The sequence below is a fragment of the Stegostoma tigrinum genome, chromosome 7, assembly GCF_030684315.1.
Source record: "Stegostoma tigrinum isolate sSteTig4 chromosome 7, sSteTig4.hap1, whole genome shotgun sequence".
Lineage (NCBI taxonomy): Eukaryota > Metazoa > Chordata > Chondrichthyes > Orectolobiformes > Stegostomatidae > Stegostoma > Stegostoma tigrinum.
This window is the reverse complement of record NC_081360.1, coordinates 79,864,960-79,878,681: the sequence shown is the minus strand read 5'-3', so window position 1 is coordinate 79,878,681 and position 13,722 is coordinate 79,864,960. Positions and strand designations below refer to the sequence as shown.

The window sequence follows — 13,722 nt, the reverse complement described above, 5'->3', positions numbered from 1 at the left end:
ACACACACACACACACACACACACACACACACAAAGAATCATGGTCATTGACTGGCGATGTCAGGTACATTTATACCCATAATGCTTTTGTTGGAAAATTAACATCACCATTGAACATGATTCAAAGCTATTAGTATTCAACGCTAAGGGGGGGCTGTGTAGTGGCAGCAACTGCTGGCTGAGCTGAACTCATGGGACCGGCCTGCAGGCCTTGCAGAGCCAACATGAGACATATGCTAAACATGGCAATTGAAAATGAGCTATTACTTTACATGTGTCAACTCTGCCACGTACAAGGGAATTAAAGCTAACTCCCTTTTTTTGCTTGATATTGGTGCCAGTTAAGAATCTAGTGGGGGAAGAGAAGCTAGTTCATCACTCACACATTCCAAACAAAATCTTGTTTCCTTGCAATTATTCTTTCCCTACTTTAAATAAAGGTAGGAAGTACTGTATTTCAACTCAAATAGCATCGTATTAATGTCAAGATGTATAAGTAAATTACTCTAAATTCCAGATTGATCATGGCCTAACATTTGTGCGTGTAATTCTTTCTATTAAAAATAAACGTGGCCGTGCCCAGCGCTACGAAAAAAATCTTGCTGCCTATTACTTAGGATAGAATATCACTGCTACAGCTGGTGTAAAAGTGCATTAAATGGCAGCTATTGGCACAGATTACCAGTATCTAGACTGTCAACTGAATGATCCAAAAACACTACTGAAAATGGAAGATGGCTTTTCAACAGTAATTGATAGGTTGAGAGAATACTGCATATATGAAGATTAAAACAAAAATACAAAACGTGTGTAGGATTATTAAACTAATGATATAAAAATCATTAGCAGAGATTGGTCCTGTGTCTTTGAAAATTTCAGATGAACAGTAACCCTCAATAATAAAAGACATCCATTCAATAATAAAAGCCTGAATGAGAAATGCACGTACATCTAGTACAAGCAGCAGAACAGTCATGCCCTTCTTCACTGTCAAGATGTATTATCTGATCTATCAAATTATCACGACCAGCAGTTCTGAAGTAAGAGGTTTTTTTTTGTTTTGCCATCCAAATTGAGGCATTCACTACTTATATTGATACAATTATGTTCGCACAATATTTCACATTCAATTGTTACATAAATAACCTGACCATCACTCTTAAATATTCCAATGTGTTATATATACACACTTAATTAACTTGACATGCAGAGATGGTTATTACATACTGAAACATGGCAGCTATTTTACACAACAAGATTAATGAACTGTTAATGCTTTTTTGTTGCTTTTGGTTGAGAAAAAAATGTTGCAAGAGTGCTGAGAGAACTATCTCTGCTGCTTTAAGAAGTATATGGGATCTATGATGTCTCAACAAAATTTCTACATCTCCAACAATGCAATGCCTCAAAAGTATTGTAGCAGAGTATAAGTACAGCTGTGAATTCTGCAACATAGACCAGGGTCAACTCAGTCAAGCTGAGAAACAACCAGAGACATCCTGGATTTACCCGAAGGAATACAGCCTTTCCATCATTGTGAAAATGGAAGTAGGCTAAGTGTCCAAGTATGGCACTTAGAATTTTCCTGGGGACAGGTTGCATTCCTTGCATGTTTGTTACACAGTGGCAGCTGCCTATATCAGTAATATCTGAATTGACATCTGAAATGAAATGCGAACCAGATTAAACCATTATGAACTTTACTCGTTTGTTTGGGTAGCCAAGGTACTCTTTTGGACACCCCTTTTGACATGATCTTGGTACACCGTTGGGGAAAGTCTGGTGTCCTCTGAAACAGGTGAGATGTAGTTTTGAAATTAAAAGTAGGCATGAATATGCGTAAAATATATCATTTCTTTGTAACTAAGAAGTTCAATGGAACAATCAAAATGAATTGTCAAAAGCATCTGTTAAGATTTTTAACAGGAACCATCAGAACACACTTAACAAAAACAAGAGGAATTGTCAAAAATATCTTTGTAAGTCCCAAGAAGAACTATGAAAACACTGTCAAGCTATCTAGATATTTAACATTTCTTCTGTCTACGTACTTGAAAGTAAAAAGACTTGTTTCGCTATTAAAAATATTGTCACTTGATATTTTACTCTGTTGACAAAAAACTGAGGTTTCTCATCACTGGAGTAGTGTCCCATGTCTGATTTCACGACATTCCACAATCTCAATGTGGTCTGTGGCATTTCACAATTTGATTGACAGCTCCAAGTAGTCACAGTAGTCATACTTGAAGTAAGACTATGACTTCAAACGCTTGTTTTATAAAGTGTTAAAAATTTAATCAAATGCATATTCTTATAAGGAATATTGGAAGTTTAACATTGTAAGTTAAGTTTCATGACACAGTGCTTCCTTTAAATAAAGATTGCAGTAGACTTTTAAAATATTATTTCACTTCATCTCATCATAGGTCCTGACATGTGCCTAAGGTGTTTACTCCGCGAGTTAGACCAATAATTATATGGGCAAAGGGTAGTGAGTGAAGATCAGGGATTGAAACTAGTTGCCACTTGGTTTGCATAGTGGCTGCAGGTTGTCATGAGAGAAGGTGTCATGGGAAGACGGCACTGAGTAAGCAAGGGGTATGTGAGAGATTTTGTTGGTAGATAAAGGAATATAGATTGACATGGAGGCTATGATAGAAAATCAATATGGGTAAAGGATTACTGATTGACATGGACAGTATGATGAATAATGGGAGCATTGGTGGGGAGCATGAGTTACTATGGATGAGGTCTGGGAGCATATATGAATGGTCAGGGCTGTCAGGCTATGTTATGCTTTAGCAGTTAGGATTAAAATTTCAGTATAGCACTGAAGCACAAAAGTAGGCCTTCCACCCAGCCTGCCTCCGCATTCATTTTGGGGTTACCTGGTCCAACTCGCACTAGAACTTGCCACAATAGATTGACAACTCCATGTTCTGGGGTACCAGATCACATTTGTGCGGGAGGGAGATGTCCTGAGTCTGCACTCCCAAATAGGGAGCAAAGGTTCAGGCCTCAGTTTTTCATCCAAATGCTCACTACCACCTGGATATTCCAATATAGAAGTGGGATTTATGTTCTTTCTTTGTGGAGGGTAAGGCAAAAACGGAATAGCCCTGGAAATAGCTCTCTGATGAAGGGTCTAGGCCCGAAACATCAGCTTTTGTGCTCCTGAGATGCTGCTTGACCTGCTGTGTTCATCCAGCTTCACACTTTGTTATCATAGTGCTGGAAAGATTGCTTTGGAGCTTTTCTTTTATTCATTCATAAGATGTAGGAGTCACTGGTTAGGCAAGCATTTATTGCCAATCCCTAACGATTGATTATTACCGATAGCAGATTTCCCCCTGAGATGCCTTCAAAATCCCTGTTAAGATTCCTTTTCAGTTACTCCCTTTTTAGAGCCTTCCCCCATGATGTAATACACAATACTGCCACTCACTCTACAAGAGCAAAAGAAAACACAAAGCATCTTACTTAAATGTCATATGTTTATGTCTTTAAATAGCAATTGTGGCTAGAGGGGGTACAGGATGGGGCTTAGGGGGAATAGTAGTGGGTTTATAGTAGATGAGGTGGATTCCACTTTGCTAATCATCACATTCACCTGACTAATGCTTAAGAGAAGGAAGTAACAGCACTTCCAATGCATTACTTCCAAAAGCTGGAGTTCTTTGTCTCAAATTAATGTATTCACTAACGACATTAATCCTTTTGAAAAGTAAGGTCCACCTCTTGAAGATATGGAAAATAGAACATTGTTGTATTTAAGACAGTGAAGAATATTGAATATACCTTAAATAACTAAACTTTACTTAGTTAAATCATATGACCGAATTGTTGCACAAATGCAAACCATGTGTCTTGATCTTAGGTTTCATCTAACCCAATTTTTTTTCCCAAGGAAGAAAATATAACTTAATTTCTTCCCTTAATCTCAAACCATTAAAACAGAGCTGATGTATATCTTTTGATCTTTTCTAAAGTCTCAACTGATTATGAATAAATAAAACAGAGCTTTTCTCTTCAGGTTATTACAGATCCAAGGGCTGGATTTTGCCATGGGCTTCAGGATCCTGAGTCGGGACCAAATGAGGTCCCTGAGCCCATACTTTCTGTGACTGAGACATGTTGAGCAAGGATGTTTCTGGAGGCAGCCTCTTAATTGGCTATCTTCTTGCTTACCATTCAGTTAAGGCCGATGGGCAGGCTCTTGATGTTACCAGGCCAATCAGAGGATAGACAGCTTTGGGCTGTCAGCAGACTCATCAAGAGAGGTGGTTACTGTTTGTGGAGTAAAGTGTTGGTTATATTTTTACTCTAAAAATAGTTAGTGAGCATGTTTGAAATGGGCTATGTCATCATGATGCTAGATCACACCGAATTTGAGTCTGAGTTTGACAGGTTCCACACGAAGTCCTCTTTTATCATTCTTTTTACCATCCCGCTCACTCACTAGAGAGTAGACATCAGCTTGCCATTGGCAGGTCGGAACATCCCTAGGGGGACTCAACATGGAGGAAGTCTTACTGGCTTACATGAACCATTAAATTAGCTCCATCCTGCTTGCTGTGCATATGAAAAGAGGAATTAGATTCATGTGGGCCCCAATTGTGACCTTTTGCTACTTCAGACCCCTCTTTGGGGCACCAAATTGGCTCTGATAGAAACAGAAATGCAAATTGGCAGTGCCAGTTAAGTGTCAAAGGTGATGGTTAAATTCTGTCTTGTTGGAGATTGTCATTGCCTACCACTTGTATGGTGCAAATGTTACATGCCACTTGTCAACCCAAATCTGAATTTTGCCCAGGTCTTGCTGCATTTGGAAGTAGACTGCTTCAGGATCTAAGGAGTCCTGAATGGTGTTGGACATGATGCAATTGCCAGCAAACATCATCATTTCTGACCTTATGACAGAGGGAAGGTCACTGATGAAGCAGCCAAAAATGATTGGGCCTAGAGATCTCCCCTGAGGAATATCTGCAGAGACATCCTGGAGCCGAGATGAATGACCTCATATGGCCTCCATATTCTGAACTATCATTCTGTGTTTGTGTTTATAACGCTAATTTCTAGTTATCTTCCATAATTTGATTTATTTTCTTTTTATGGTGGGCTTATAATGGAGCTGAATTGTCAAACATTCAAATGATATTCACTTTCTACACATACTACCTTTACAAAACCAAAACTCTTTATCTTATAAGTTAAATCACATGCAATATAGTTTATGACTATAAAACTCCAAACAGAATAATAAGTCACTTTACAAAATTATTCTACAGGTTGAAGTTTTTGACGTTATGCAGTAGTTATATAGAACAGTAACTTACAAAACTGCAGAACCTACACATATCCTTTATCAAATTTAGCTTTTAATCATCAAACCAGCCCATTCACACGCTGGCTTGCTCCAGATTCCCATCTGTTTGATTGAAAACACTTCAGGAATATCCTTTTATTACATTACATGGTTTTAATTTAAATTGACTATAGCCTAGTGGGTCTGTTCAGAACAGTCAGTGCTGAACAATGACATCAAGAGCCTAAGGCCTAATGTGGCGTACAGTCACTTTAAAGAACAGAGGTTTTCAGTTTGTTGAAGTCTGTCAACTACTTTGAGCTGTTTATTCTCACCAGGGTGCCACACCCCCTACATGTCTCTTTTGATACAATCTGTTTCATTTGTCTTCAGTCAATTCAAATCTTGCCCCTTAGCCTCACTACCCCAACTTACTTTCCATATTGTCTGGGTTAATTCAAATCAATTGATCCCTTTCCATAACTCTTACCTCCCTTTCACATTATAATCCAATATTTTAACTTCACTTTTTGTGAAAAAATCTTAAATATGATGCATGAGATCATTTATAATGTTCTCTCTACACTGGCTGCAAATTACTTCATCTGATAATAGTGTGTTATTATTTTTGTGATTAATTATTTTCTTTACCATTAGTTTAGCATCATTGAGTCGCTGCTGTATAAGGTTTTTTTAACCAGGGTTAATGAAAGTATTATTGCTCATTTAAAACATTTCATTTAGTATTTTCATAGTCCACGCAGTGATACAAGATTCTCGAACTCAATACAATTGGTGACAATCTCAGAACTGAATAATTTCGTATTGATGAAAAGATAAACATGACATTGATAATTCTCATGTTTTGAAAATCTTCTGACAATTACAAGTTCATATCTGCTACTTCAATCTAAGTTAAGGGCCTGATTTTTAAAAAACATTTTCTTATACGCCAAAGGAAGTAACTTATTACCTGGATGCCTACAGAAACATTGTTGAATTTTTATCTTCTAAGTCTTTTTAGAATTTTAGCAGTTTAATTTGCAGTATTTTACTTTTGCTGTAGATACCTGTAGTTTGTGGAGTTAAGCTACTACAATTGCTGATATATAACCAGCCAAAGTACTTTTGGATGCTGTTGTTATATCCTCAGAAGATAGATATTTTAATTAGTTGCATATGAACAAAATACTGACAATTGTTAGTTCTTATACAACAAAATAAATCAGAAAGGTTAGAAAGTTAACATTTTCTGAATAATAATGGAATGACAATTTTGAATTGCCAGATTTGGTTACAAGCAATGCAATCAGCACACAGTGCGTACTTTTGTAACATGGCACATCTATTGCAGATCATTTTCCAGAAGCATTCAGCAAAGTCACAGATTGTAACGGCTCAAGAACCACACGTTTACCAGTAGTTCAATGAGGTCTTGCATTGAACACTCTTAGAAATGACGTTCTGATTGTCCAAGGAAATTTCACTATAACATTAATTGGCTTTACATCTGATTCACTTTTAGACGTTAGCTAGGGCTTGTCCTGACCTCATCCAGCCATGTTATGTTTCTCAGGTGACAGATGTTCTGGTGAGGTGAATATCTCTTGATATTGGGTTTCTTGGGTCAATGCAACAGCAATAGAAAGTTAAATACTTTTTTGACCAAATAACAGGCTTTTCAAATGTCCTCAGTCCAATTAGTTACATACATGTAGTTCCCAGTCCAATTGCTTACAATAAGGACATCTTTCGGAAGATTGTACTATGCCAGCAATACATATGGTCTACGATTCATTGTAAAAAGTCAGTTTTCAGACATTCCCTTTATAGCTGAAGGAGTAAGGACCTTAACCACAGAGCTTCTCTTGGAGAAATGATCCACAGAAGATGTTCCTCCTTTTGGATTGTGTGTGGTGCTTCAGATCATTTCAAAATTGCTTGACCTTTACGCAGATCATTTAAAAAATTTTATAGCTTGTCCTCCAGCAAGTGGAAGGTGTAGTGACTTTACATATGTTGTCAGGATTATATATCATCTGATTCTTTTTAAAAAAAGAAAAACCTTCATATGATTTTAACCAATTCTTAAAGCTGTACATAACATTAATAATGATATTTTTGGATGCTTTTATATTATTTTATAATGTTGCATGTTATCTATATTTTTGATGTATTATCCAGTTTCCTTTGTTGTAGATACTGTTGCCTCTGACATCCAATTCATTTATTTCATTAGTTTTCATGGCCTCCCAACTTATGTACCATTTAAGCTTAAAATGGAGAAGTTGGAGGTAAGAGAGTAGAAGTCAGCCACCTGCCCACAAGTCATTATCATTATGTAGAAACCAGCCCCTAGAGAAACTAAAACACTTTGGTAGTGGTTTTGCCAACAAAATGATAACTTCCTTTGGATAAACTCAGGGCCTTTACAATTATTTTTCACAAATGCAACAGCTAAGGTGGGTTAATTAACATGTGGCATGTTTCTGAAAATCATTTTAGTGAGTGAATGTTTAAAACTGGTGTAAGGCTTAGGAATTTTAAATGTAAAGTTCTGGAGATAGAATTTGAAATGTGTTGCCTCTGTTTTACTGGCAGAAAATCTTTATTGATTCAAACAACACAAAGCCAATCAAGTCCGCACTGCCGTTTCAGTAAAGATCTCTAATTAAGTTCAGATCACTGTTCATTCCCCGTAGCCTTGCAATGTTTTCCCCCTTCGTTTACTCATCAAATTCTTTTTTTGAATATTGCCACTGAATATGCTCTCACCACTCGTTTAAGCAAAGCTTTCTTTGTTGTATTAACTCACTTTACTGGAGGCTCATTCCCCACTGTACCTCATCAGAGGTATAGTAGGAAGTCCTTCTCTGGGATTTGTGGATATTGGAAGCTGTGCTAACAGTGAGGCCAAATAGGTTGATGGTCCACAGACAAATCTTTCCAATAGGCCAATGACAGTCTTGTGGAGCACTAGTCAGTTGGAATCCAACATGCATCAAAAGCAGCACAACAGCCCTTCCACATTAAAAGCTTCTTGTCATTGGCTGTACATGGGAAGTATCCCCCTCGCTGCAGAGATTGCCAGAAAAAGAAAGGAATTCACTACGTAAAGAAAATATCTCATCATATTATCCCAGTTTTGTTGTTAATTGCCTTGAATCTGTGCCCTCTGAAATACCAACCCTGCTGCCATTTGTCATTCAAAGCAACTCATTCGTTTTAGTGAAGCCCTATTCCGAGTGCAATCCCCAGTTTGACTACGTACCCTTGTCCTCATGACGGCCAACTTTATTTGAAGAAACGGGAAGGGTCACTTTGGTGTGGTGGGTTATGGTGGACACTTGACGAGTCTGGAGGATGGGATGGTGTACTTAATATAAAGGGGTCAGAGTGTGTGCAGCCTTGAGGTCGTTGGGAGCCAACGAGTGGGTGGTGGGGCACCACTTGATTCAGAGCAAGGAAGGTCTGGGGGGGGTGGGAACATGCCTACAAGCACTAAAAATGGTGTCGCTGCCTTCAGGAATGGATTTCAAATGCACGGGGATACCAACAGTCAAATTGACAGCAAGCGACTGCTACTCCTGGCATCTGCATGTACAAACAGTCAATCAATACAGTGAAAAAGAAAGGCCTGACCCAGGAAATGGGAACAAAAGCCAAACAATGGAACTGTCCTGGAAAGTCAGGGATGAGTGTTATCCTATCCATAGCTGGTACCATACTAGTAAATCGCTCCTGTAACTTCTCCAAGTCCTTGGCATCATTTCTAAAGTGTGGTCAGGATGTGCTCTGAACTGAATGTATCCAGTGGGAGCTCAATCGTGGTTTTATAGAGGATTTGCATAACTTTGTTGCTTTGTACTGAAAACAGAAGTTGCTAGAAAAGCTCAGCTGAGTGAAGGGACACTTGCAGTGTTGGTTGTTACCATGTATCCACTGTCCTTGTCTTTTTGTGTGATAGAGGTCACTGATTTGGAAGGTACTGTCTAAAGAGCCTGGATGTGTTTTTGAAGTACATTTTTGAAGTTCTGATTATGGGGCACACTGTTGGTGGTGAGGGAGGGATGTTGATGCCATAACAGTCAAGCAGGCTGCTTTGTTCTGGATGATGTTGAGCTTCTTGACACTCATGCTGCATTCATCCAGACAAGTGGGAATTATTCCATCATACTCCAAGATGTGCCTTGCAGATGTTGCACAGGTTGTGGGGAGTTAGGAGGCAAGTTACTCATTACAGAATTTTCAAAATCTGATCTGTTTTTGTAGACACAGTTCTTGTGGGTGGTATAATTCAGATTCCATACAAAACCAATTTTCAGGATGTTGTTAGTAGGCCATTGAATGGCAAGATGCTGGTTATATTCTTCTTTGTTTGAGGTGATTATTGCTTAACAGCTGCATGGCATGAATGCTATTTATCACATGGCAGCCCAAGCTGCGATGTTGTCTAATTCCTGCTGCATTTGAATACGGATTGCATCAGGATCTGAGTTATTGCAAATGGTGTTGATCAACATGCAATGCATTAGCATGACTGGGGTCTATCATTAATAAGTGAAATAGTCTCCAATTTCTGAAGGAGTCCTGCTCCAACAACAGTCAAGAAGCTTGATGAAATCCACGATAAACTAGCTCACTTGATACACAAACATCCACTCCCTCCACCAAAAACAGTTAGCAGCAGCAGTGTGAGTGATAATGGGAACTGCAGATGCTGGAGAATCCAAGGTAATAAAATGTGAGGCTGGATGAACACAGCAGGCCAAGCAGCATCTCAGGAGCACAAAAGCTGACGTTTTGGGCATAGACCCTTCATCAGAGAGGGGGATGGGGTGAGGGTTCTGGAATAAATAGGGAGAGAGGGGGAAGCGGACCGAAGATGGAGAGAAAAGAAGATAGGTGGAGAGGAGAGTATAGGTAGGGAGGTAGGGAGGGGATAGGTCAATCCAGGGAAGACGGACAGGTCAAGGAGGTGGGATGAGCAGCAGTGTGTACTGTCTGCATAGTGCACTGCAGAAATTCATCTTAGACAGCACCTTCCAAACTCATGACCACTGCTGTATAGAAGGTCAAAAACAGCAGACATGTGATTAGCGATAATGGGAACTGCAGATGCCAGAGAATCCGAGATAACAAAGTGTGGAGCTGGATGGACACAACAGGCCAAGATGCTGCTTGGCCTGCTGTATTTATCCAGCTCCACACTTTGTTATCTCAGACAAGTGATTACTCTACTGCATGCAAGCTCTCCTCCAATCGTCTCATCATTCTGACTTAGAAATATATTGACGATCCAGGATCTAAATCCTGGATCTGCCTCCCTAAAAGCACTATGCGCTACCTACACCAGATGAACCAACTGTTCAAGGAAGAAGGTGACCATGACTGGCTCAACGGAATCTATGGTTGGGCAATAAATGCTGGTCCAGCCATCAATGCTTACATCCTCAAATGAATGGAAAAAACCATCAGCAAACATCCTTGCTTTGAACATTACGATGGAAGAAAAGTCTTTGATGAATTAGTTGAAGGTGGTTGGACCTTGGACACTGTCCTGAGGAACCTTTGCTGTCATGTCCTGCATTCTCAAAGATTTCTCTATCCCCAGGGTTCTATGCTCCTGCACCTCTTTAACATTATCCCACATTTTTTATATTGCCTATTCTCATCTTTTTTAACAAAATGCATCACTTCACGCTTCTCAGAATTAAATTACATACACCTTTGCTCAGTTCACCAGTTAGAGCATGTTTCCTGAACCCTGTTGCTGTTCTTATCCTTGGGTAGTGCAGTTCTGAATTTTGTGTCATCTGTGAAATCTGTGTTTTTTCAAATGTTTATTCTTAGCTGTAGATGGTTATATGCAGTTTTTGAAATAACAACTTCTATCTATGGTAGAGTATAGAGCTGGATGAACACTGCAGGCCAAGCAGCATCAGAGGAGCAGGAAGGCTGATGTTTTGGGCCTAGGCCCTTCTTCACTTTCTGAAGAAGGGTCTAGGTCCAAAACATTAGCCTTCCTGCTCCTCTGATGCTGCTTGGCCTGCTGTATTCACCTAGCTCCACACCTTGTTATCTTAGATTCTCCAGCATCGGCAGTTCCTACTATCTCTTCTATCCATAGTATAAGTTTCTGAAGGAATTAATGCTCTTATCACCTTAAGTCAGTCCCCTTTGGTGATCTCACACAGAACATTAGTTGGACATGAGGAATTCTACACTAACCTCCAAAAGAAACAAATATATTATGTACAACTTGAGTGATGAGGGTAATTGTTACTGACTTGTAATGTCATTGTACGTATTAGTACTGTACTAGAAACCATACTGGTAACTAAGAACAGTAACTGTTTTGTAAAAACTCAGTGATGATATGTCCTCCTCGAGCGACCATGAGATAGGTTCTAGATGAAGTATGTGTAATAAAGCAAGACTGGTAGCGACCAAACAACACAAACCTTTTAATCAACCACATTAGAGCAGAGGTGGCAGCTACCACAAGCTACCAGTTGTGGCAATCAGGGTAATATCATATGGTGTGCACCTTGAATTTCTGGCAGATACTCCAACCACTGTGGGAAGACCATTTGGGAAAAAATAAATTTTGAAGACAGGTGAGTTGACCATTTTAAGAGCATTATTACTTTAAGAATTTAGTCAGTCAGCTGCAGATGAAACATAAATAATGACAGAGACAAATTGCAGCAGCTGTAGAAGCTGCACAGGGTAAGTTTGAAATCAAAGACAAACGTTCATCAAGAAGCTTGTAAGCGGTGGAGGGATAATAGTGTGGGCTCATGAAAGACACAAAATCCAGCCACACTCAGAAAAAACAGTGAAGGATGCTGTGTAGGATTCAAGAGAGGCTCTAGGCGTATGATTGGATGTATCTAAAAGAAAAGGAAAAACTTTTGAAAACGGCACAATGATGAAAAAGGAATGGCAAGGGAATGAAAAAAAAGAAAGTTCTCATTTCTCACAATTAGAATCACTACCATTGAGATCAAGCTCCATAAAGCACTGTTGCAAGACACAGTGAATTAACCAGAAACCAGACTTGGGGTTACAGAATCAGGGAGGCCTAAGAATTTATTTACAATCAAAAAGAGCAAATTTAGAGAAACCTGGAGATGGAGTCCAGCGGCGGAAGAAATGTCAGAAGGAACTGGTGATTTAAAAGCAGGTTTGATATTAAAACTGCGATTTTAACAAGAAAATTTATTAGAACAACAGCCAGAAAATCTTATTTAAAAATTTATGCAGAAGAAAATGTTTGGTTTTTTAGAGTATGAAAGGCAGCAAAACCTTTGTTTTGTCTGAGAAGAAACTGGAAAATGCCATCATGGTTATAAAAGGTGGGAAAACCTGGGAAAATGCAGGCAACTATCATTTCAATCATTAACAAAGGCATGAGAACACAGTATACTGTGCAGAGATAGAGCGTTACAAAGAAATACACTTCATGTGTTAAAAACAGTAAAGCATGACAAAAAAGAAATTAATAGAATTAAGGGCTTTTTAGAGAGCTTAACACAATATTACGACAATAGAGAGTGTGAAAAAACTAAGGAATAAAGAACATACCTATGAAGTCAAACAATCTCCACAGTAATTGAAGCTAAAACAGCATTGGAGTTCAATTTAATTGGGGCTCCGAGGCGTATGGCAACACACAAAAAGAAGAAACAATTTGTTGTGATCGTCTACAATGTATAAAAATGATTCACACAGCCAAGAAGAAACAGTATCCAGCAAGCTAGGAGAGGTTCAATCATATTCAACAAGAACAAAAGGGTGACCAAGAACATGTTATGCTATCAGATACCATTATTACATTGAAAGATGGCCAGATGGAAAGTCAGGGAATTGACTGAGAACACTGACTTGGAGCACTGATACCATTTTAAAATCACAGACAATTTACTAGTATATGAAAGAAGATTAGCTGCCCCTGGTTTCCTCTAGGGAGATGCAGAGGAAGGAGTGTACTGGAGTCACTTTGACATTGCCAGGCCTCAGTCAGCAGTCTGTTTGCCAAAGATTCAGAAGAGATTTAAACTCTTGCTCATTGTAAAATCTACAATGACACAGGTTTGTTAGATTTGGAGACATACCAGTTACCACAGAAAACAAATTGGGAAACTCTACAAAGTTTGTGGGAAGAATGAAATGTTGAGGACAAAGATGAACAGTACAATCCACTTGAGCTCATTCAGGATTCCTTAACTGCAATTCTTCATACAGCAGAACAGTCTGGTGAACACAGCAGGCCAAGCGGCATCTTAGGAGCAGGAAAACTGACATTTTGGGCCTAGGCCCTTCATCAGAAAGATGATGAAGGGTCTAGGCCCGAAACATCAGCTTTCCTGCTCCTAAGATGCTGCTTCGCCTGCTGTGTTCACCCAGCTCCA

At 39.0% G+C, this 13,722-nt stretch overlaps 1 protein-coding gene across 2 annotated transcripts in view; it reads right to left on the bottom strand.

The window, feature by feature from the left end:
- Positions 1-13,722, bottom strand: part of LOC125453778 (rho GTPase-activating protein 15-like) — a 729,405-nt gene that overhangs the window by 125,502 nt on the left and 590,181 nt on the right. The gene's annotated exons all lie outside the window — the stretch shown is intronic.